The sequence below is a fragment of the Mixophyes fleayi genome, chromosome 1 (assembly GCF_038048845.1).
Source record: "Mixophyes fleayi isolate aMixFle1 chromosome 1, aMixFle1.hap1, whole genome shotgun sequence".
NCBI lineage: Eukaryota > Metazoa > Chordata > Amphibia > Anura > Limnodynastidae > Mixophyes > Mixophyes fleayi.
Window position 1 is genome coordinate 146,805,437 of NC_134402.1, and position 25,864 is coordinate 146,831,300.

Consider the following 25,864-nt stretch of genomic DNA (forward strand, 5'->3'; position numbering starts at 1 on the left):
GCTCTGGACAGTTGTTAAACTTTTGCTTTGCTAGTCACTATTGTACTTTTATTCACAGTTTGTTCTATTTTTTATGGAGATTATGTTTTGTAATTTTTCTGAAACTTTTCTTTGCCCTTGCAGGAGCTTTGTTTCTGTCAGGATTTCCCAGGTATGACCACGGAGAGGGGATAAGTGGTTATAATGAGTTTATTAACAAACACAGATGACAAGGTAACTCACGAGACAGTTCAATGTGCAGATGAGAAACAACAGGTAACTGCAATAGTAGATTTCAACAGGCAGCGTGGAACTACAAGTACCAGGTATAATGGTTGCAGATGCAAGAGTCCAGTAGCGGGTAACAGCAGTAGAGAATACAATGAAGTAATTTGCAGGAGTCCAGATAGCAGACAACAGCAGTAGTGAATACAATGGAGAAACATGCAGGAGTCCAGATAGCAGATAACGGCAGTAGTGAGTTCAATGAAGAAATATGCAGGAGTCCAGATAGCAGATAACAGCAGTAGAGAATTCAGTGAAGTAATTTGCAGGAGTCCAGCTAGCAGGCAGAAGCTGAGCACAGGGAATGCTCATAGGAATGACCTGATGATCTGGCCCAGACCATATGAAGCAGGCAGGTTTATATAGGCCTCATGCAGGTGACACACCTCTCAGTAATCAAGGAAAATGATCAAAGTAGCACAGTGGCCCCTTTGGTGGGAAGTGGTACTACAAGTAGAATACATAATGAATCCAATAAAGTCACTGCAGACAGCAGCTGCAGAGTGCAAGTCGTGACAGTTTCTTTGGTTTGTTTGTTGAGGCATGTACTGACTACCTGTTAGAAAACTTACCTGCTCCACCTTCCTGCTCCAAATCACAACCACCTGAACTGTGTACTTCCGGGTAGGCGGCACATCTCGTTGCGGTCATGTGACCATGGGAGTGGAATTTGAATTCCCCTCTCCTATATCCGAAACGCTCTGACACGTTGCCTGTGTCAGAGCAACAGGTTTTCTGCCCCAGTGTCTGGCTCTCTTAGTGTTTTGCTTATGCATATATCCCTGCCTTCCTGTGTATGACTCCTGGCTTGTCTGACCCTGCTTCTGGATATCCCTTGTGCTGTGTGACTCCTGTGTATTTGATCCAGCTCTTCATTTCTGACTTAGCTTCCTGGAATCCCCTTCTGCACTACACTCCTGCTAGTGTATCAGACCCGGATTTCCTTACTGACCACAGCTTCGGATTCTCTTGTGTGTACCAGACCTGGCTATCCATACTGACTATGGCTTCAGATTCTCCCGTGTGTGGTGTGCTACAGTGTACCAGACCCGGCTATCCATGCTGAGTATGGCCTCGGATTCTCCTGTGTGTGCTGCGAGCGTACTAAATTCTGCTTTCCTATCTGGCCACGACCTGCAAGACTCCGTGCATTAGAAGGCAAGTGCTAACCCTGATAGAAATCTCTTTTGAACGTAACACTACCTATATCTTGTCCGCTTATCAGTCCATAAAGAAAACAACTGGCTTTTGTTTTGAAGGTGACCATTTTTATTTCATTTAGTTGTACAGTCTGCTTTCCTTCTTTTGGAATTTCTAATTGATTTGCAAACATTACATAGTATTTGTCATATGTGAACAACTTTCTAGAAAGTCCTGCTTTTTTCTCATTACATAATGATTGGATCTTTGCATCTCTGTCCTTTTTATTTAATGACAAGAATGATGAAAATGTCTTTAATTTCTCATTAACTGTTCTTTAGACATGGAATGGTCAAAATGCATTTCCTCAAAACTTAACTACAGGGGTGTTTTATTGATACTATTTTCACAGCTCACAAAATTCTCATCACTGGGATCCCTTTCTTTGTTACTAGACACCATATTTTCATATTTGCAGTCTTTGGCAAAAATTGGTGAACATTTGGACACTTGTGAATAGGTCATTAGAAGACAGCCTGCAAATAACTGTAAATGAATGTTTATACTATAACTAGTAATGTAGGAGCAAAAACAGGTTAAAATCACGTCATTTATTTTTCACAATTTTTTATTAAATCCAGATCCAGAAGAAACAAACAAAACCAAAACCTTTCAGGACTTTTGGGCAAAAGTAGAACCAAATCCAAAACAAAAACACAGGAATCCACGAACATGTCTAACATAAAGTATATAAAAAATGGGCAAGCATAAGGATCAGAGTGAATTTGACAAGGGCCAAATTGGGATGGCTAGACAACTGGGTCAGAACATCTCCAAAATGACAGGTCTTGTGGGATGTTCCTGGTATGGAGTGGTTAGTACCTACCAAAAGAGGAACAAGGAAGGACAACTGTGAACTGGAGACAGGGTCATGGGCGATCAAAGCTCCTTGATGTGAGTAGGGAGTGAAGGCTAGCCTGTCTGGTTCAATCCCACAAAAGAGTTACTGTAGAAAAATTATTGAAATAGTTAATGCTGGCAACATTAGAAAGGTATCAGAACAACCAGTGCATCGCAGCTTGCTGCGTAGGGGCATGTGTAGGGGTAGACCAGTCAGAGTGCTTATGGACAACAATTGACCACCGGTAAAATCGCCCACAATGGACATGTGAGCACCAGAAATGGACCATTGAGCAATTGAAGAATCACATCTTCTGGTTTGAAGAATCACATTTTCTTTTACATCATGTGGATGGTCGAGTGCGTGTGCTTCAACTTCCTGGGGAAGAGATTGCACCAGGATGCACTATGCAAAAAAGTCAAGCTGGCGGAGGCAGTGTTATGCTCTGGGCAAAGTTCTGCTGGGAAACCTTGTATCCTGGCATTTATGTGGATGTTACTTTGGTATGGAAAATGTAATGAACGTTTGACAGTCTCTCTACATGGAAACATCTGTGGGAATAAATATTTATTTAGCCCTTTTACATTGAGAATTGTTTGTATAGCCGTCTTATGTGGAATAGGCAGCTGATCCAACCTTTGGCTGAGAAATTTGCCAACTCCATTCTCCTTTGGAAGAGTAGTGATTCCAATGCCTCATTTCGCATGATACTAGATTTGGGCAGTTTTCGAATAGATGACTCCATAAAGACAGGTCTATTCCAGGCCGAACCCACTTGTTTGAAGTTATTGTTTTAGAAACTACGAAACAAGTCTCCTTTGAAGTCGACTGAGTAAGGAGAGGTTTGATACTTTCCATGATATTGACATCTCTTCTGAGAGCTTAGGATGTTGGTAACACCTCCTCTAATGGTGGCGGAAGGGGTTTGGTACGTTATACCTGTGCTTGGAATCCCACAACCGGTTTAGGGGTAGGACTAAACAAGCTTCCCTTTCTTTTTTTTTTTTTACACCTTTATTGGAACCTGTTGTGCCTCAATAATTTATTTGCTGTGGTAATATGGTATTTTTTGATATAGCTGGCTCTGAGTCAAATAAAAGTGAGGACCCCAGGGGCCCCTGCCGGTATCTCCATGTTTGTTTAAAAGGGGAGACCTCTTCTTAAAAAGCGAAACCTCCCTTTCATGGTAATGTGCACTTTACAGCTTTAAATTTCTTCACAAAAGTGTGCAGGGGAATCATCATCATCAACATTTTATTTATATAGCACTTATGACATAGTGACCTCTATCTTCCCTGCTGACCCAAATATGAGTGGCTAAACAGAAAGGGATTTCAGCATTTGGTTCTGCTAATCACATGACCATGTGCTAAAAACTCTGCGATGCATAAAAAATGTATATTTTACATAGTATTTTCATGTCAGTGGGACCTGTGAGAGGCTGTCACCTGGCGCCAAAAGAAATTTCTGGCACTGGTACAGCAACGTCTTTGGGCCTACATACCACTAAAGTGGGTGTGGCAACACCAGATCGGTGGTTCCTCCCACTAGACTATGTCACCAATAGTGCCCATGCAAATGATGCCACCAATGAACACACACATACAGCAGATCCTCCCTCACCCCTCCCCCCACACACACACCGATTGATTATGCCATTCATGATGCTGAAGCTACAGTTCAAGCTGGGACTCATAGCCTGCTTACAAGTTCTGTTTGGTTATGCAATGGAAAGTGATATTGACTTAACCACAATTGTAAAAACAGACACTGCTTGACACCTCTAATTCTTATCTAAGTTCCACTGTATCCTTTACAGCTGAGAGAATAGAGGCATTACAGCAAAAAGGACTATTGTTAACTTTTTAGTTGCCAGTCCTGTGGCACAGACTGCAATTGGGAGTCTCTGCTTACTGCATAGGAACTGTTTTTTCTGTTGCATGCTGTTTTAAATTGTCATTCAAATGGCTGGCACTGGGTGGATGACGGGCCCACCAGGTCATATTACAATTAGGCCCTTTCCACTGCATGGGTAAGGGCATCATGGGAAATTTGGCCCTGCCTTACAACCCCCAGAAACTATCTCTGCCAGTACACTCATGAAAATGTACATTAGGACCACAGCTCATTGTACTGCTCTGTATAACTGCTTTTGGCTTTACTGAGAATCTCACTAAGCCTCAAGTGTTTGCCTAATCAGTTTAGTGTTCTCTCCTCCACAGGACATTGTCAAGCCCAGAAGGTTGCTCAAGCACAGAAAAGTAGGCTGGCTCATGGATAGAAATAGACACATATCAGTGGCGCACGCAGGGGGGGTTTCTGGGTCTCCAGAAACCCCCCCCCCTCCGCTAACTAAGCGCCCACCGTAGCGGCACTGTACTATACAGCAGCCGCAGCATTGTCAAAGAAGCGTCCGTGGTGGTGCCTTATACAATACAGCACCGCCGCAGATGCTTCTTTGACAGCGCCGCGGCTGCTGTATAGTACGGTGCAGCAGCTCTCTCGCGGGTTTTTTTTTTTTTGGTCAGGGGGGAAACCTCCCCCTGACAATCCTGCGTGCGCCCCTGCATATAAGAGTTAAAAAATGGTAATGGGCACAGTAACCCTATATTAGCAATACACACTGCCCTCTGTTACACATAAAAATAAAAGATAGAAAAGACAGAATGTGGATAGTGTATGGGGACATTAGAAAAAGCCAGGTCAATGTCCATACTCATACAAGTAGACAATTTGCATATTATTCAGCATGCTGGGAGCAGGAAAAGGGCATCAACTTTTGACAAATATCAAGCATTCCTTAAAATTAAAAGAAATGTAACTTAAATGCACAGAATTGCAGGTTGATTCATTTATTCAAATATATATTATAAAGACAACATAATATATTTACCTCCTCACATTTCAAAGTTTTTATGATGCATAGGGATTGTTGCAAAGCAGCACAAATTATTAATTCATGTGTACTCTACTACAATAGCTATGAATCTAGATAAGTTGCACTGAATAGTGTGTTACTCATGTCAACATATATGGGTGTTTCAATTGAATTGTTTAGAACTGGAAATTAAAATACTACTTGCAACAGATATTAAAGACATTAAGCATATAATTTTATGACTTTCCTTCCTTTTTAGGAACATGAAAATAATGTTAAACCATTACTTTGAATGAACAAATTAAAGGTCATCAGAATAAATTGATTTGGTGGCTTGAAAAGGCTAGTTTCAGCTTGAAGGCATTATCCTAGCCATGTGCTCTTAATGTTTTCCCCTTTAAGGTCAAAGTGATTATTGAATTCCTCTATGGAATACGTGTTTTCTAGGTTCTATAATCTACATGAACATGGCATGTGGGCAAATTAAATGAAAAAACATTTTACTTAAAATTAATTTATAGTGTTTACAATTATACAGTTTTACTTTATTGTGTATTATAACTAGTACACAGTTAAAAGTATCTTAATCTTCACCTTTGTTCTATTAATTTATGCAATAAATAAAATATTTAAAAAACGACATATTAACAGAAAACTGCAAGACAATTCTTAATTGAGGTGCGGGCACACAAAAATTAAACAAATTTGTTTCATCAGGTAACAATTTTCTTGGACTTGAAACATTTCTTCAATTGGTAGCCTCTTACTGCCATGACCAGAATAAAATTTTCACCTGACCTAAGGCTGAACATGCAGTGCAAGCAGTGTAAATAGAGGTGAGGAGCCTGATTAATCAAGGCAGGTATCTGCCCAGCAGAACCACCTGTCCATTGCATCCGCTAACACAAAGGACCCATAATGCAGCCTATGATTTTGGGGAGTGAACAGGGCGGGAAGGGGTGTTTTGCCATAGTCAATGTACAGGAGGGGCATGCCAAACTTGAGCGCTCGCAGACATGTATCAAGCTCTGAGCATCTCAAAGTTACTTGTTTTTCTATTGATTCTCTTTCTTCAGCTGAAGGGCTATTCTAAGTCTTGATCAGTAATGATGACAGTCTTGTATGCATGCTATAATATGTGTTTGCAATCACATGCAACTGTAAAAATGTATTTTATGCTCAGTAGACTTTAACAACATTCTAATAAATGTAATTCATGGAAAAAATAAGTAAAAAAAATACTTTTTTTAAAATGTTTTATCGCTAATGTCTATATTATTAACAGGTGACATTAATTCAATATTTTTAATTTCCAGTGCAATTTTTTGTGAATTTATGGTCCACATAGGTATTGGACGTATCCTGTAGCGTCCTGTGCAGTAGAGCACAGCAGACCTGCCTCCGATTTGAAAAGCACAAGAGATTTGTGCCTTGTTGAACTCATGCCTATAATACTAAACGCGGGTTGCGCTCAGAATCCGTGCCTTGATGAATCAGGCCTGATATTAGCACATACTTCCAGGAACAATAAAGGTAAGGCACTCAAAAGCGTTCATACTAAGATCAAAGCATTTTATCTGGGTATTTCCACTTTATCTATGTCTGGATGTGGTGAAACTAAAATGTAGTAAAAGCTTGCAAGATTCTGTATTCATATATACTCAATAAATATATTTCATTGATAACATTTCCTTCGCTCTTGTGTTCAGATGGGAATTATGGTTATTCTGTTACCTTCACATGATTTTTCATAATCCCTCAAATACTCAATACCACAATAGGTCAGCAAAAAAAATAGAAAAAACAAATGAACAAACTATGAAAACATTTCTAGACACTGGGTACTAAGGCTTTTAGCTCATCTGTCATTTTAAATGCTACATTTCCTAGTTCATCTTCTCTCTGTAATTCTGGCAGTAAATGTATCCAATTAACCTCACTAATGAGCTAATCAGCAGTATAAAATCTGTGTAAAATCACAAAGAGTATTTGACAAATTGAAATGCACTGAACTCTTTCCATCTGAAAAGTGCTTTATTGCACTTATGAAAGTAGACCTGTCTTTTGTCACAAAGCATAATTTGCCACTGGGGTACATAGCAATACTGTTCCCTGTTAAGGAACATGCTACAGAAAAAGCTATAATAAAATGATTACCCAAGAATAAGGAGCAATTAAAATGTCTGTGCACCAGAGCCCATGGCTACAAAGCAGATGGATAATCTGGATGGTAATATGGTATGTCCATGATTGACTTTTAACTGCAAGTTTTCCAAATTTTCCCAGCTGTACAACTGTCTCAAAAATAACATTTATTTAGAATAAATTAAAAAGTCCCGACAAGAAGTCAATGAACTTGTAACAAATGGAAAAACAAAATTAAACATACATAGTGCACTTCTGAAATTTGCACTGCTCAGGGGCTATAAAGTATATGTTGCTATTGCTTTTAATGATGACATAATGCAAGTGGGGTTGTTCTTTTCAATGCATAATTGAATTGCAGCAAACTTCATAAAAATCTGCTTGCAAATAGGGTTTTGCTTTGATCAATGCAATGTCAACTCCAATTCACCCAACCACTACCTATCAGATATCTACAATATTTTTGACAGCAGCAGGCAGCAAACAGAGAGTGAAAGCTAAAGAGAGTGTTTAAAAGATAAAACGTAGAGGTTATTTAGTGTCAGTGTATAAAGTGATGTATAAAAAAATAATAGTAGCTAGGCTGTTGCTCTCTCATTTGTACACAAGACATCGATTCCCAAATGGACACATTCAAGAAATTTGAAGGGCATAATCTCTAAAGCTATCATTTTAGGCCATTTAGGCAGAATGTTCTAGGATGAACCCGGCTGTATTTTTCCCTCCCTGTAATACTTCCAGCAGTGACGGATGGTCATGACTGCTGTTGCTAGTCTTACATTTTACTGTGGAATGATTACAAACATTAAATAACTGAGAACTTACAGTTTGCACTGCACAATTGTCATCACATGCAACAAATTGCTTGAGAGATGCCCCACACAAGCAATAAAGACTGTCACTACTAGTGACTGACTAAGCAATAGGCAGATTCCAGTCCATATCAGGCATATCAAAACCTCACATAATAATCACCTCAACTTTCATTGACATCAATAATTTCCTTTATTAATAATAATACAGTATATTCTATTCCATATCTTCTTCTGGTTGTCTATACATTTTTCCCATTTAAAAAATTTGATCCACTTGTTTCTAGAAATCCCCGAATACTGTGGCAATCGCTGCAACCACCATGTTCCTTCCCCTGCACCTGGAACTGTCCATACTTCTTAGGCAATATGTAGCTGCAAAACCTCTTTGCTGTTTTTTTCTGGCTGAATCCTACCTGACCACTTACTGTGGATGAGAATTGTTATGTAGCTGGCAGAATGCTGACTCAAGAATACTGGACAGCAAGAAAATGGATTAAAGTTTGAGATTTAATTTGTTGGAACACAGCAGTGCAGGGACAGGCATTATCACAGGAACAAGCAGGATCTAGCAGTAATTGTTTTATTGGTTAAAGTTAATATTATAAAAGCTATTCCAAGTGTATACACATATACCCCAAGAATGTGTTGGTTATATGGACTACTAGTTCTCATTTTATTATTAGCTTTTAGTTATATAGAGCTGACATATTATCCAGTACTGAACATTGAGGTGCTCAAGACACAAACAAATTAGATACAATAACATGAAGCAGAAAATAAAGAGGGCCCAGCCTAAACAAGCTTACAATCTAAGAGCTGTGGGGAACATTTGATACATAAGTTAGAGGTATGACAATTGTAGCTGCTGGTTGGGAAAGTACGGGTGGCTATTGTGAGTCAGCATCATTATCAGCTGCCTCACAATAGGGGATTTGTGAGGGTGAGGAGGATGTCGTCAGCAAAAGGGGAGATATTACATTTTCTGGGCTCCATCTCCACACCCACTATCACAGCTGTCTGTCGGATCATCGCCGCCAGGGGTTCTATGTCTAGAGTGAAGACTAGGGGTGATAGGGGTACAGCCATGCCTTGTTGCATTGGAAAGGGAGAGCGGGTCCGAAAAGGAGCCGTTAAGCAAGACCCTGGCTAATGGGGAGCTATACATTGCGGACACACCTGTCAGGAATTTAGCCAAGAAGCCCAACAGAGCATGAAATATGAAGTACCATGAAATCTGGTCAAATGCCTTCTCAGTGTTCAGCATGGCTGGGATACATCTATGACTGACAATTTGGACTAGGTCCATTGCATGATGGATATTATCTCTGGCCTGGCGGCTTGGCATGAGCCCCAACTGGTGGTAGTGGATCAAGTCTGGGAGGACTCTATTCAATCTGGTGGCCAGGATCTTGGCATATATCTTGACATCCACATTAACATTGATGAGAGAGATAGGGTGGTAGCTTGCACAGTTTCAAGGATCCTTCCTCTCCATGTGGATGACCACTATGTGCGCTTCCAACATTGACGCAGGGCAATGATGAACAGGATGTAATAAAATTTCATGTAGTAGGCTGCGGTGAAGCCATCTGGACCAGGGTCCTTAGAGGTCTTTTGCACTTTAATAACTGCCAATATTTCATCCGACAAAATTTCCTTGCTTAATTGTTGGATTGACAGGTTGGAGAGCTTGAGGAGTTTTGAATGGTTTAAAAAATCCGTTATGGCTTTGGCAGAGGTGGCTCTCCCAAGATTGAGACTTTCTAAGTTATATAGGGAGGAGTTAAGCCTCTGAAACTCACGGCTGATCTGATCAGTGCAATAATGGGGGAACCTGAGGCAGACTTCAGAGCCATGATATTAGTTTTGGAACTTTTGGCCCTCAGCCGAGCAGCCACAATCCACCTTTTCCCCCTTCTCATAAAACGTCTGCCTCAGTCGTTTCCAGGCCGCAGTAGTGGATTCCAAGAGAAGGAGATTCAAGTTAGATCTTATGCTATGGAGTTTGGCCAAGGTAACGCCATCTGCTGAGAGTTTGTGTTGTCGCTCTAGGGTATGGAGTTCAATGGCTAGCAACGTGCACTTGGAGGTGGACAATTATTGATACGTGAGGCCATACTTATAAGGTGTCCCCACACTACCACTTTGTAGGTTTCCCAGAGGTCGCAGGGGACATGTTAGGAAGTTAATTTAAAAGAAAATATACGTATAGGTTGTAATGTAAGTCACAGATCATCGAGAATAGAATCGTTGAGGCTCCATGAGGAGGGTCAAGGGCGGGAAACTATATTAGAGAGGTCAGCCAATGTGGGGGAGAGGTCAGACCAGGCCATCGGATGTATACGAGCCTTGTGGAGCTTTTGGGTCAGATAGTGGCTGAGGAAGACCATGTCTAACCGCGAGTTGTGTTTTGTGAACCGGGGATTACAACATATTGTCGTGGGAAGTAGGTTCACCAACCCTCTATGAGTCAAAGAGGAGAAGGTGGGAGAGAAGGGATGCCAAAGCTTTGGATTTACTGGACTCCAAGCCGTCACTGGGGGAGGAGGGGATAGGTTGTGCAGAGGGGATGATTTATCGAAAGCTTCATCTACCACAGCATTTAAATTCATGGCCATAATCACTTCTCTCTGGTGGGCCTGAGAGAGCAATGATTCTAAGGCAACGAAAAAGTGATGCTCAGTTTTAAATAAGAGCGTACAGGTGAACCAGAGTCCACAGGGTATTATTGAACTCACCCACTAGTATTAAAAATCAGCCGTCAGGGTCAGTTAGCATCTCAAACGTAGGATGGGAAACAAAGAGGCTGGCAGCACCCCGTTTTTTCTGCCTAGGATTCCAAGCATGAAAAGTAGATGGGTACAGTCTAGACTTCCATTCTGGATGTAGGTGATGGGTAAAGTGTTTCTCCTTAAGGAAAGCACTATTTTATTTGAGTGTAAGAATATGTGTTATGCATTTTTGTGGATCGTTCAAACCTTTAACATTCAGGGAGATGATCCTAAGAGCCATCAGGAGGTGAAAAGTAGGCTGGCTCAGGTTCTCCACTGAGGGTCACACAGTTTGCAAGGAAACAGAAGATCAAGGCAATTTCAATACTATACCAGGGTGGAAAAAGAGGAAAGGAAAGGATAAGGAAAGATGGAAGTCAGTGGATTGTGTCTTTGGAGCTAAGTTGGTGGCTATGTACACAAAGCTGGGTGGCCTCACTATGTTCCTTTGCATGTAAGTAAAATGACTGGTACAGATGGTGATTAGACTAGCAAAGAAGTCCAAGCAGGAAACAGATTGCTGGACTAGTCTGAAACCGAAATGCTGGACCGGACTGGAACCAGAATGCTGGATTGAACTGCTGCACCAGACTGGAACTGGAATGCTGGACCGTACTGGAATCGGAATGCTGAACTGGATTGCTGAACCAGATCACTGGCCCGAACTGGAACTGGATTACTGGACCGAACTGGAACCGGATTGCTGAATTGGATTTCTGGACCAGATCTTAACCGGAATGCTGGACCGGATTGCACTGTCTGAGCAAGAATAATGGAAAAGACTGCAGACTGCTGAGAACTAGGCTGGTGTCTGAAGAATCAATGCTGCACTGACAACAGATAAGGGCTCTTAGAAGTCCTTTTATACTATTTTTACCTGAATAGAGACTGAATTCAGCTGTGCTGAAGCAGAACTCTGACAGGCTGAGATGGATCAGGTGACTAGATCCAAGATGGCAGCGCCCAGGAACTTGTTTTGGAAGGAACCCTGGAATGGAGACTGCTATCCTCTGATTGGAAGACACGGTCAGCTGAACCAATACTCGGGCTGCGGAAGATCAGGTGACTGAATCCAAGATGGCAGCACCCATGTACTGGTTTTGGAGAGATTCCTGGAGTGGAGACTGCTATCCTCTGATTGGAAGACACGGTCAGCTGAACCAATACTCAGGCTGCAGAAGATCAGGTGACTGAATCCAAGATGGCAGCACCCATGTACTGGTTTTGGAGAGATTCCTGGAGTGGAGACTGCTATCCTCTGATTGGAAGACACGGTCAGCTGAACCAATACTCGGGCTGCGGAAGATCAGGTGACTGAATCCAAGATGGCAGCACCCATGTACTGGTTTTGGAGAGATTCCTGGATTGGAGATAGACTGTGTAGCATCCTGCAGAGACATCTGAGACCAGCTAAGCCTGCAGACCGCAGGGACAGCTTAGAAAGACAGTAATGGGATAAGAAAAAGGACCTGAGAGCCTGTTGAGTGACAGAATACCCATTATAGAGGTGTTGCTAGAGATATGGGGACAAGCCCGGTGGACCTGCAGGTAGGAAATGGGCGTCCACACCACCTCAGGGCCGGGGTCAGAGTAGCGAGTTAAGCGCATAAGGGAGGGAGAATGTCATAAGGTGCCAGGGAACAATTAAAATCTTGACCTGGTATCCTGGTCAAATAAAAAACTGGGGCAGTATGAGAAGAGCTACCAAATACAGTAAAGAAGAAACAGCAAAAGCAACATTGAATTAGCAAGTGACATGGTGAAATGACACCAAGGGGCTTAGGCCCAGAGATCCTTCAAGTCTACATGAGGGAGACTATCAACCAGTGGTCTGTCATGTACAGTGGAAGAAAATGAGGCAAGGCCAATACTGGTAGAAAATCCTCGAGAACCACAGGTCAGAGTTGGAGTGGAACTAGTTGGTTTAGCATCTCTTGTCACAGTCATCCATTTGGTAGTTGGGAGATTTCGAAGAGTGGAGGTAAGTCCCAGGGTGCTGGGCCCCAGGCTCTGTACAGAGTTATAAGGGAGTCCCAAAGTCTCAAGAAGATGGACAGCATTTGCGAATGTACTTGCAGAGTGGAGCTTGTTGTGGGGCCAGAGAAAGATGCGAAAAGGAAAGCCCCATCTATAGCAGATGGTATTGTCCCTGAGCACGGTCGTGATTGGTTTCAGCTCTCATCTTTTGAGAAGGGTAAGTGGGGAAATGTTCTAGTAGATCTGCAGGGATGAGTCGTCAAATGAGATAGAGTCAGCTGTGTGAGATTCGTGCAGTATCGTTTCCTTGGTGGTATAGTAATGACATTGGAGGTTAATAAGCGTCCTGAGAGTCCAGTGTTTACCATGTCCACTATTTCAGAGATCAGTAGCCCTGAATTAGAACATTCAAAAGAGTAAGCTCAAACAGCAGAATAAAGTGGACTGCACAGATCCTGAGAATGTCAGGAAATTGTCCAGAGAATTAATTAATTACCAGTTCTTTCATCTCTGCTTGTTCCTCACTATGCATGTCAACTTGAGGATGTTTGATGATCAACTTCTAATTCCTAATGGGTACAACATGCCCACAAAAATGTGATGTAACATGACATTATAATTCATCCACATTAAATTATAAGCTACCAGACCTCTGTTCACTGTATGTTAAATAATGCTCTTCTATGCTTTCAGCTTTTTATCAGTGCTGTGGTATTTGTATCTCAAATGGATCTGTTTGGAAATCTTTATAAATTGAGACATAATAATTTTTATCTTGTGTACAAAGTATAAATAAACTTTAAAAAATTATCTTTCACAGTCAGTCATAATTAGATCAGTGAAACTCTTCAATGGGTTTGTTGAAAATGTTGTTTTGCTAATGAAAATAACACACATAATAATAGGGGGGAGATTGAATTCAGCGCGAGGTTTCTCCTAAATATCCGCTAAGGCACCTTGAATGATATTATGGCTGGAATCTTCGCTCAAAGTAAGCAGAGATTCCTACCGTAATTGCTGGCAATGTGTGCAGTGTGATGTCAGCACACCACATCGTTGCCAATTGAATCTCCCTCATAGTGTTGCATATATTAATGTATTGTTTATATTGGTGGTAGTCAAACTAACGACAGAAGAAATACTTATCCTCAATGAAAATGCTGATAGGGTGAATGCCGATATTTCAATTGACATTGATAGAATACCAACAACCTGCAAATACCTGCAATGTGTAGCAGTCTTTCTAAGTGTACATATGCAAAATAAAATGACACTTCCAACAAGATCCTGCATCACTCCTTTCAACTGGTGTAATCCTGTGACTCACAGATAAGAACTAGCCCTCTAATCTATTCTCCGGCTATACTGTGCTGAAACGACTGCCCCGTGCCAATGCTCTGCCAGTCACAAGTAGAGACATGCTGCAGCACCTATGCACAGTACCCAGAGTTAAGCTTTTCCAGATGCCAGTGAAGGAGCCTGATGGTGGTAGCAACTAATCTGATATAACTGCTTTGCAGTTGGCACTTACATCAGTGAGTTCTTGGTGGCCAAGTAATGGCAGGTTACTGATGGTAATGGGAAACCCAAGACTAATCAGTAAAACCACTGAAAACAGGGAAAGACAGGGTGGCAGAGTAAGCCAATGTTATAGTCATTACATATTTTGTTAGATTGTTGTATTGTGGCTACTTATGCCTGGAGAGGCGGAATGGGGGCAGGTATGCGTAGACCAAGTAGAGTAAGAGTGATTTCACGTACTTGCAACACAATTAGGCATGGATGCATCAGCAGAAATACCTTTTCTTGAGAAGTCTCCTGCAGGTGCTGGAAGGCTGGAGCAAATATACGCAATGATGGTGATGACAATCTAGTTGCTTCGGATTAACTGATTGTGTATTGACCTCTCCTGCTTATAGTACATAAATTAGTTGCTATATTGTATGAAGTTGTAGCCGTCTATTTGCATTACTTTGACCTTTCCAGTTGGACTACTGCATGAAAGAAGATTCCCATTGGAATTTTAAAGGGGAAAGAAACCGTTATTTATTTAACTTTATTTATATTTGTGTTTTGTATTTACTTATATTGTATATTGAAAAAGTGACATTAACATTTAAAATAACTATCAAAACAATGTTATATTTAGTGTAACTTCATTACATTATGCTATTGCGTATAAATAAGGTAATGTGATTTTAGCATTTACTACTAACACTGCCAAGCCACATTTCTACATTATCTTTACACTATCATCATCATCATCACCATTTATTTATATAGCGCCACTAATTCCGCAGCGCTGTACAGAGAACTCACTCACATCAGTCCCTGCCCCATTGGAGCTTACAGTCTAAATTCCCTAACATAGACAAACACTCACACATAGACACAGACAGACAGCAAGGGAGAGACTAGGGTCAATTTTTGATAGCAGCCAATTAACATACCAGTATGTTTTTGGAGTGTGGTAGGAAATCGGAGCACCCGGAGGAAACCCACGCAAACACAGGGAGAACATACAAACTCCACACAGATAAGGCCATGGTTGGGAATCAAACTCATGACCCCAGTGCTGTGAGGCAGAAGTGCTAACCACTAGGCCACTGTACTGCCCACTATGCCTATGGTATATCTACACTACAAATATGGCATGCCTGATGTATTCCTGAAGAAATTGTCACTGTGGTTGAGCTGGACATGTCTTGAAATATGTCTGACTCAAGGGGGCATATTCAATTCTCGTTGTTTTCCGCGGCGTTAAAACTATTACCGTTATTGCGGTATTGTGGTATTGCCTTTGCAAGCCAGCGCCGCTTTATATATTAGCTGTAAACTAGCCGATTTCTGGCGAGTTGAAAAACCTGGAGTATAATACATTTATTCCCCGGATCTCTCATTTGTCACATTTGATCATTTTAGTATATTAATGACATTAGTTTATGTGCTCATATGAATGTGTTTTCACAAAAAATGTGCCTGGATTCCACAAAAAGCTGTCCATTAAAATGCTTGATCACAACCTCAGACATATAAAAATCAGGTCATGTTATGTGTCCAAAAAGAGTCTGCTGCAAACTGTTGAAAAAGGAAATATCTTCCAAAATATACAGTGCTCACCTCTTGATGTTCATAGGAATAACTTGCTCTGCAAAATTAAGTCTTGCTTTTTGGCTTGGGCAGTGAATCAGATGACTAGACATCATCCAGGAAGGAATACCATGATACCCGAATGTCAGTACAGCTGGCCCCACGTCACTGCCAATGTGTTAATCTGTTCTCTTGTACATTGACAATGTTGTTTTTTTATACAGTACTTTGTTGATATAAAATGTTTGTGTAAGGGAGTAATTTACTTGGATATGCCTGTTTGTGAATACAAACACAAATACTTGTACTCTGTACTTAGTAAATTAGAATGTGGTTTTACTGTGGTTTTGCACTCTTGGCATTAATAACCATTTTACATGCATTTTAAAGTACATCATATACAGTAGACAAATACATATATATATATATTTATTGAAACATGTCTGATACTATGTCAGTTATTCTTGCTATTCTACTGCCATTATAAATGGCAACCAGATAAAATGGTTTTCTATTCAATCTCCTGTAGAAAATGAAAAATTAAGCATTGTTACATCTTGCAGACAAAACTAAGTGGCCCGACATAATTAGTATTCATGCTACTTGCATTTAATTTTGAAGTTTTGCCAGCATCTTTATGAATCATCTGTCCGATAAATGGAAATACAAATGTTGTATGTTTCCTAAAGTAATTGTTACAGACAGACATAATGGCTGGGATTATATTTAATATTATTTATATGTTCACACTAAAGAAAACTTTATCATAATTACTCAGAGTACTATACAATATTTTCTATAGTTACAGTAAGGTACATAAAGGCAAACTAAAACAACAACTTTAATAGCTTATATAGGAAATGTCTCTCTAAAACTCTTAAGAGTATAATTGATATTCATTTAATATTCATGCCTTTAATGCTTTTAACTATGCTGACTACATGACATTTTCCAGCCTCTTTTATTATTTAGAACACAGCATACCTACCGCATTGTGGGCATAAATTGGCTTTAAACCATCCCCATTTTGCCTGGACACCAGACTTTCTCAAAACATTTGAGGATTTTAGAAACATGGCCTAGAGTAATTCAAGTCATATGTTATTAACGTCTTCACCAATATGATCTCTACAGATTTTTTCCAGATGAGGCTCAAGAACATGTAGAATGTAATAGGTGCTATTTTAGTCTTTTCTCGCATATAGTACTGAATGAGGGCTAATGAAAGCTGAAGTGATGAACAAACTCATAATAATGGACAGCATGGTGGCACAGTGATCAGGATTGTTGTCTCACAGTGCTGGGATCATGGGTTTGATCATGGGCCTTATCTGTGTGGAGATTGTGGGCCTGAGTCATTAAGGAGAGCAAAGCAAAAAAAGAAGTAACTTTTCCCTTGGCAAAACTATGTTGCATTGGAGAGGGAGGTAAATTTAAAATGTGGGTGCTACATGACAAAGAAACCAGTATTTTCTTTATGTGTAAAATAATGAACTAATTTGCACCCCTTGCATTGTAACATGGTTTGTCCAGGATAAGATTTACTATTTTTTTTTGCCTTCCTCTCCTTAATGACTCAGGCCCTGTATGTTCTCTCCAATGTTGATATGATTATGACCTGCTCATAAATCATGCAGATTGGTGCACTAATATGTGTAATATTTTTAATATCAAGTGAACATGTGGTGTATGACAAAATGCAGCACAGGTTGCAAAAAATTTGGTTGATCATTCTTTATTGTTTTTGTTATGAAATGTTTGAGTTTTATACAAAATGTGATTGCATTATTTTTAATATTATACTAACATAACACTGTACTAGATTGTTAGGTATATTGTATAGGGAAAATGTGTCATAGCAAAAGCAAAGTTGCAAAAAAGTATTCTACATTTACAGTAACTCTAAATGAGGCTCTGTCTTCATAAAGTGTTTTTAGGAGCTTTCCGAACCTACAGTACACAAAAAAACACTGCTTTTATTTTTCAGTTGACTAATTGAATTAATTAACATTATATTAGCTATACTGTCTGGGGAGTGAGAAACCATTTATGTACTATACATTAAAGGAGATGGAGGAAGGGTTCCAACAGCAATTTTGAGCAGCAAAATATGACTTTTAAAGTCATACCTACAGTATATGAGGTCGGAAGTATATTTAACACCTTATACATTTTTTCTAAAACATTTAACACATGAAATAATATAAACTTTGCAACCCAAATATCATATTATACTGATAATCACTGAGGGCCTAATTTATCATCAGATGTAAGTCCCGAAGTCCCGTTGCATGATGTATCTTGCGTGGAATTGCTCTGCGCATGCTCAGAAATTGACTTTACGCCAGAAGAAAGCAATTACATCCAATTCATGTACAAACGCAAATGAGACTTTCGACTGCCTATGACTGGAAGGGTGGAATGGGGGCAGGAAGGGGCAGATGCACATAGGTAATATACAATAAGCGCTTGCCAAGGTTGAGCACACGCACATTTGTTCATTTCAAGCTTTGGGCATCTCTTAGGTGTATGTTTTTTTTAACCATATCACTTGCACCAGCTTCAGGATAGGTGTAAGTGCCGATTGAGGGTGATGATTGGCACATATGCATGCTAGAATATGTGTTTGCAAGTAAGAGACAAAAATGCATTTTATGTACAGTACACGTGTCACGTTACCAGAGAGACTTCAACTGGATCCTGATAGTTCAGCCGAGATTGACGTTACTTCAGCGAGGGGCGCGGAGTCTAACAAGTGAAAGGTGTTCACCAGAGATTCCCGCAAGGGAATATGGGCTTTTGCGGCTTCCACTTGCAGGTCGCGGTCCCCTGGAGAAGTTCTCAGCGAACACAACAGACGGAGCGTAGAATCAGGTAGAAGTAGTGCTGTCACTTGATAGCGGTGTTTAGCCGGGAAGTTTGGCAGCGTTGCCACTTGGGAGAGGAAATATAGCTGGGATGTTCAGCGAAGTAGTCACTAGGGAGCTGGTTAGCAGGAAAAGATAGTGTCGCCACTTGGAAGTGCTTTCACCGGAATGCTAGCAGCGTAGTCACCTGGAGGTGAGTTCCCCGGAGAGACGTAGCTTGGAAGCTGAAGGAATAGCAAAAACACAGGAGCTGTTTCCAATCTTAAAGTCAGGGACTGACTGAAAGAACCAGCATTGAGTTCTGGTCAGAGGAAGTAGATATAGTGCAGTTCCAATTGGACAGCCAATAGAGGGCAGTGAGAACACATAAAACAGTTAGACGGTTCTGCGCATGCGCAGAACCACTGAGCGCTGAACGGAAGAAGGGGAGAGACAGCGCTGGAGAGCTGCAGCAGCGTGGACCAGGTAAGTGAAAGAAAACAGCGGGTCTTGGTGGGGATGGCCTCCGTAGTTAGTGGGTACACCCGCCGGCTCCCGGGGAGGCAGCGGGAGTCCGGCGTGTGACAGTACCTCCCCCTTTAGAGGTGGGCACCGAACACCTAGGACCTGGTTTCTTCGGAAATTTGGAATGAAGTTTTTTCAGCAGAAGAGGAGCACGGATGTCTGCAGCCCGTACCCAGGAGCGCTCTTCGGGGCCGTACCCCTTCCAATCCACTAAATACTTGATTGTTCCTCTAGAATTTTTGGAATCCAGAATATGGCTGATCTCGAATTCATCAGTTTGTTGGAGAGAAAGGGGAGTGGTAGATGTGACAGGAACCGTGAATCGATTAATGATGAGTGGTCTCAATAAGGAAATATGAAAGGCATTGGCAATACGTAGAGTGGGTGGTAGCCGTAACTTAAAACACACGGGACTGATTACTTGAATGATCCTATAAGGACCAATGTAGCGAGGAGCAAGTTTCATGCAGGGCACTTTAAGACGAATGTTCTTTGTAGATAACCACACCTTGTCGCCAACCTTCAAAAGAGGAATAGCTCTGCGTTTTTTATCTGCTGCCAGCTTGTAGCGAGTAGAGGATTTCTGAAGGGCCTTTCGAACTCGAGACCAGATGGATAGAAAGTCCTGTCGAAGAGTGTTAACTGCTGGAACTTGGGTGGGGGGGAGGGCTGAAAATTCTGGCATACGAGGATGGCCTCCAAATACCACGGAGAACGGAGTGGTTGATGTGGATTCGTGAAAGGAATTGTTATGAACAAATTCTGCCCAGGGTAGCAAATCCACCCAATTACTCTGGTTGGCTGAAGAAAATATCCTGAGAAACGTCTCCAGATTCTGATTGACCCTTTCTGTCTGGCCGTTGGTCTGGGGATGATATGCGGAGGAGAATTTCAGACGGATACCCAGAAGATGACAAAGGGACCTCCAGAATTTTGAGACAAATTGTACCCCACGATCCGAGACAATTTCAGCGGGGCAGCCATGTAGTCGGAAGATTTCCTTAATGAAATGTTGAGCTAGACATGCGGAGGATGGAAGGCCGATGAGTGGAACGAAGTGTGCCATTTTCGAAAAACGGTCCACAATAACCCAGATGGTATTAAATTTATTAGCTGGAGGTAGGTCAGTGATGAAATCCATGCTAAGATGGGTCCATGGCTTGGTAGGTAGTGGAAGAGGTTGAAGTAACCCTTGTGGAACCTGGCGAGGAATTTTGTTTTGGGCACAGGTAGGGCAGGCAGCCACGAAATCTTTAACTTCGGAGTGGAATTTGGGCCACCAGTACTGTCGAGAGAGTAGTTCGGATGTTTTACGGGAGCCAAGATGACCTGTAAATCGTGAAGAATGACACCAGTGAAGAAGGCTCTTCCGTAGATGAGGAGGAACAAATGTTTTTCCCTGGGGGGAATGGGGTTTGTGGAAGTTGAGAATAATTTAATGCATTTGGAGTCCAGGATGGGACGTTCCAGCAAGGTGTCTGATCCCAAATTTTCTGGGAAAGCCCGGGATAATGCATCCGCTTTCTTATTTTTGATACCGGGTTTGAAGGTGACCCGCAGATCAAAGCGGGTAAAGAAGAGGGACCAGCGGGCTTGACGTGGATTCAGGCATTGGGCTGACTGGAGATAGAGTAGATTCTTATGATCCGTGAAGATCGTAACTGGGTGACGAGCCCCCTCTAGAAGATAACGCCACTCAGTTAGAGCCAACTTCATGGCCAGGAGTTCTTTATCCCCAATGGCGTAATTACTCTCTGCTGGCAGGAACTTGCGGGAGAAGAATGCGCAGGGATGGAACTTGCCTTGAATAGTTTTTTGCGAAAGAACTGCTCCCACACCGGTGGAAGATGCATCTACCTCTAGGAAAAAAGGAAGAGAGACATCGGGTTGCTGGAGGATAGGTGCCGATGAAAAGGCTCTTTTGAGAAATTGGAACGCTTCCAATGCTTCTGCGGTCCAATTTTGCGGGTTTGCCCCTTTTCGGGTGAGAGCTGTCAGAGGTGCCACCACAGATGAGTAACCAGCAATAAAGCGCCTGTAATAATTGGAGAAACCCAAAAAACGTTGAATGGATTTGAGTGTAGTTGGTTGGGGCCAGTTGATTATAGCATGAACTTTTCCCGGGTCCATTTGTAGACCGGATCCAGAAACCAAATAGCCCAGGAAAGGCAACTTAGGGACCTCAAATATGCATTTCTCCAATTTGCAGAACAAATGGTTGGTACGTAATCTGGAAAGAACTTCAGCCACATGTAAACGATGATTGGGAAGGTCTTTGGAGAAAATTAAGATGTCATCCAGATATACTACTACATTGGAATATAGCAGATCGCGAAAGATTTCATTCACAAACCCCTGGAAAACGGCTGGGGCGTTACATAAGCCAAACGGCATCACTAGATATTCGTAATGGCCGTCCCGTGTATTAAAAGCCGTCTTCCACTCATCCCCAGAGCGAATCCGGATCAGGTTGTAAGCTCTGCGTAGATCGAGTTTAGTGGAGATTCTCGCACCTTTAATGCGATCGAAGAGTTCGGTGATTAATGGAATGGGATAGCGGTTTTTAATAGTGATGGAGTTCAGGCCTTTGTAGTCGATACACGGACGGAGAGCTCCATCTTTTTTTTTCACAAAGAAAAACCCGGCCCCGGCGGGTGAGGAGGAAGGTCTGATGAAACCACGTTGCAGATTTTCCTTGATGTAGAGTGTAGTAGCCTCTGTCTCGGGCAGTGAGAGCGGATAGACTCGACCTCGTGGAGGAGTTTTCCCCGGAATGAGATCGATGGGGCAATCCCAAGCTCGATGGGGTGGTAGACGCTCAGAGGAGGCTTTAGAGAAGACATCCGAAAAGGAAGAATACTGGTGCGGTAACATAACTGTGGTGGGTTCTGAAGGAATCTGTGTGAAGCCGAGAGGTTTGACTGGTGTTAGGCATTGGCGAGAGCAGGCAGGGCCCCACGCAATGATTTGTGATGAAGGCCAATCCAGATGGGGTGAATGTAGATGAAGCCATGGTAGACCTAGAATGATTGGACTGATGGTTAGTGGGAGAACGAGAAAGGAAATCTTTTCCCAGTGGAGAGCCCCAACTTGCATGGAGATGGGTTTTGTTCGTTTAAGAATACTACCATTAGGGAGACGGGAACCGTCAATGCCCGTAGTAGCCAAGGGCTTTTTCAGCGGAACAGTGGGCAGCGCTAGTCTAGTAACTAGAGATTGTGACATAAAGTTCCCGGCTGCTCCAGAATCCAACAAGGCCTTGGACGACTGGGGCCCTGAAAGCAAATGTAAGGTGACAGGGAAAGAACATGTTAGATCTGGAAAAGAAGTTGGAGAGGAAGTAAGAGTCCCTAGACTGACCTCTCCAGTGCAGGCTAGGGTTTGTCGTTTCCCGAACGCCGGGTACATGAAGCCAGGAGGTGACCAGAATCTCCACAATATAGGCATAGTTTATTCTTCATTCTTCTCTCTCTTTCATCCGGAGATAAACGGGAGCGCCCCAGTTGCATAGGCTCATCCGTAGATGTGGGTGGTTGAAAACGAGGAGCTAGACGAAAGGTAGACCGTCTAGGAAGGTCTTTCTCGGACGATCTTTCCCGAAGCCGAAGATCTACCCGGTTGCAGAGAGAAATTAGGGCATGTAAGGTGGGTGGCAATTCTTGAGAAGAGAGGGCATCCTTGATTTTATCTGACAGCCCTTGCCAGAAGGCAGCAACAAGAGCCTCATCATTCCACTGGAGCTCGGAAGCTAGGGTCTGAAACTCAATAACGTATTGAGACACAGAACGGGAATTTTGACGTAGTCTTAGGATGCTAGTAGCAGCGGACGTCACTCGTCCCGGTTCATCAAAAATCCTCCTGAATGCCGAAGTGAAGGCGGAAACATCATTGAGGAGATTGTCATTACGTTCCCAAGGAGGCGAGGCCCATGCCAGGGCTTTTCCGGATAGGAGGGAGACCATATAAGCGACTTTTGACCTGGGAGTAGGAAAATTCTGAGGTAATAACTCAAATTGGATGGAGCACTGATTTAAAAAGCCTCGGCAAGAGTTAGGATCACCATCAAATTTGGAGGGTGTAGGCAAACGCAGAGAGGAAGCGGCAGCAGCAGGGACTTCGGCTGCTTGTGGTTGAGCAGCCGGCTGAGGCGGGGTCTCCTGTAAGGCGTCTAAACGGGAAGCCAGAGTTTGCAAACCTTGCAGAAGTTGCATCTGAACTGCATCCTGACGCTCCACTCTTCCAACCAGGTGTTGAAGCATGTCCTTGGCGGAAGGTTCTCTATCAGGATCTGACATGGCTGGTTCTTATTGTCACGTTACCAGAGAGACTTCAACTGGATCCTGATAGTTCAGCCGAGATTGACGTTACTTCAGCGACGGGCGCGGAGTCTAACAAGTGAAAGGTGTTCACCAGAGATTCCCGCAAGGGAATATGGGCTTTTGCGGCTTCCACTTGCAGGTCGCGGTCCCCTGGAGAAGTTCTCAGCGAACACAACAGACGGAGCGTAGAATCAGGTAGAAGTAGTGCTGTCACTTGATAGCGGTGTTTAGCCGGGAAGTTTGGCAGCGTTGCCACTTGGGAGAGGAAATATAGCTGGGATGTTCAGCGAAGTAGTCACTAGGGAGCTGGTTAGCAGGAAAAGATAGTGTCGCCACTTGGAAGTGCTTTCACCGGAATGCTAGCAGCGTAGTCACCTGGAGGTGAGTTCCCCGGAGAGACGTAGCTTGGAAGCTGAAGGAATAGCAAAAACACAGGAGCTGTTTCCAATCTTAAAGTCAGGGACTGACTGAAAGAACCAGCATTGAGTTCTGGTCAGAGGAAGTAGATATAGTGCAGTTCCAATTGGACAGCCAATAGAGGGCAGTGAGAACACATAAAACAGTTAGACGGTTCTGCGCATGCGCAGAACCACTGAGCGCTGAACAGAAGAAGGGGAGAGACAGCGCTGGAGAGCTGCAGCAGCGTGGACCAGGTAAGTGAAAGAAAACAGCGGGTCTTGGTGGGGATGGCCTCCGTAGTTAGTGGGTACACCCGCCGGCTCCCGGGGAGGCAGCGGGAGTCCGGCATGTGACAACACGTTAAAAACATCCTGACTTATATATTGCATGTAAAAAAGTATGTTTTACATATATTTTTATGAATGATTATTGTATTAATAACCAGAGCATACTTATACCCATATTTAAATGCATTTCTGGAGAACCGCTTGTATTTGAATACAGGCGTACATGTGTGCAAGTTATCTCTAATTGATTTTAAATACAAGTTGCATTCACATTCTGTTTGAAGATAAATCAGGCCCTGAGTTGTTTCTTTATTTGACATTTACATATTTATAGTACACAATTATATTTTTTGATAAATACCAAAACACAAAACACTGTACACTGTCAGATATAGTAGGTATGGAAAATGTGTCATACACACAACACTACACTTTGGTAGATAATATTGTAATAAATTGTATTGTGCATCTGGGGCAAAGATACATGATAGACATGATATAACACTATTCTTAAGTAGATGCATAAGGCTTTTTTGACACCATTCCATTCCATGTTATTTAGCTATCAGATACATAACTATGTATGGAAATGTATCACTCACACAGCAACACTACACTATAGTTGATAATATACTGTAATATTGAACAGTATTTTATTGTACGTCTAGAGTATAAATATATCATAGGCATAACACAACTCTACACATGGTTAGATACATAAGATTATCTTTTGCTCCCTTCAGTTGAAAGTCATTTACTTTTAAGATACAGTAGGTATAGAGAATGTGTTATGCACATAAAATAATGCTACGCTGAGGAAGAAAACATACTTGTACGTTGTTGTATTGTAAATGCTGGCATATAAACGCATCCAGAGCTGCCGAGAGGGAAGGGGGTGGGTACTAACTACCCGGACCTGCCAGGGGACCCGGCCGGAGCCCTCACTGCTGTCTGTTCAGGGTGCAGGGTCCTCTCTGCTCTGTTCACACTGAATGTCAGGTGTGACGTCATCAAGTCCTGCCCGACATTCAGTTTGGAGTGGCAGAAGACGGAAGATGAAAGAAGCCAACACAAAGCTAAGTAAAGAAAGGGAGGAAAGCAGAAAGGCACCAGGTGATGAAGAAGGGGGTGGGGGGTGGAGTTAAAAGGCACCGAGTGATGGAAGGAGGGAGGGGAGCAGCATGGCACAGTGATGCAAGCAGAGGCGGGGGTGGGGCAGCATGGCACTGTGATGAAATGAGAGGTGGGGGGTGCAGAATGTCACAGTGATGGAAGGAGAGGTGAGAGGGAGCATGGCACAGTGTGATGAAGGGGAGGGGGCAGCATGGCACAGTGTTGAAGGGGGGTCAGCATGAAACAGAGTGATGAAGGGGGCCAGGTGAAGGGGGGGAAGCAGGATGGCGGGTGCAGTTTGATCATAAGGGGGCACAGCGTGGTTGTGATGAAGGAGCACAGTAATATGTGTGTGATGGCATAGGGGGCTTGTGGTAGTGTGTGTGTGTGTGTG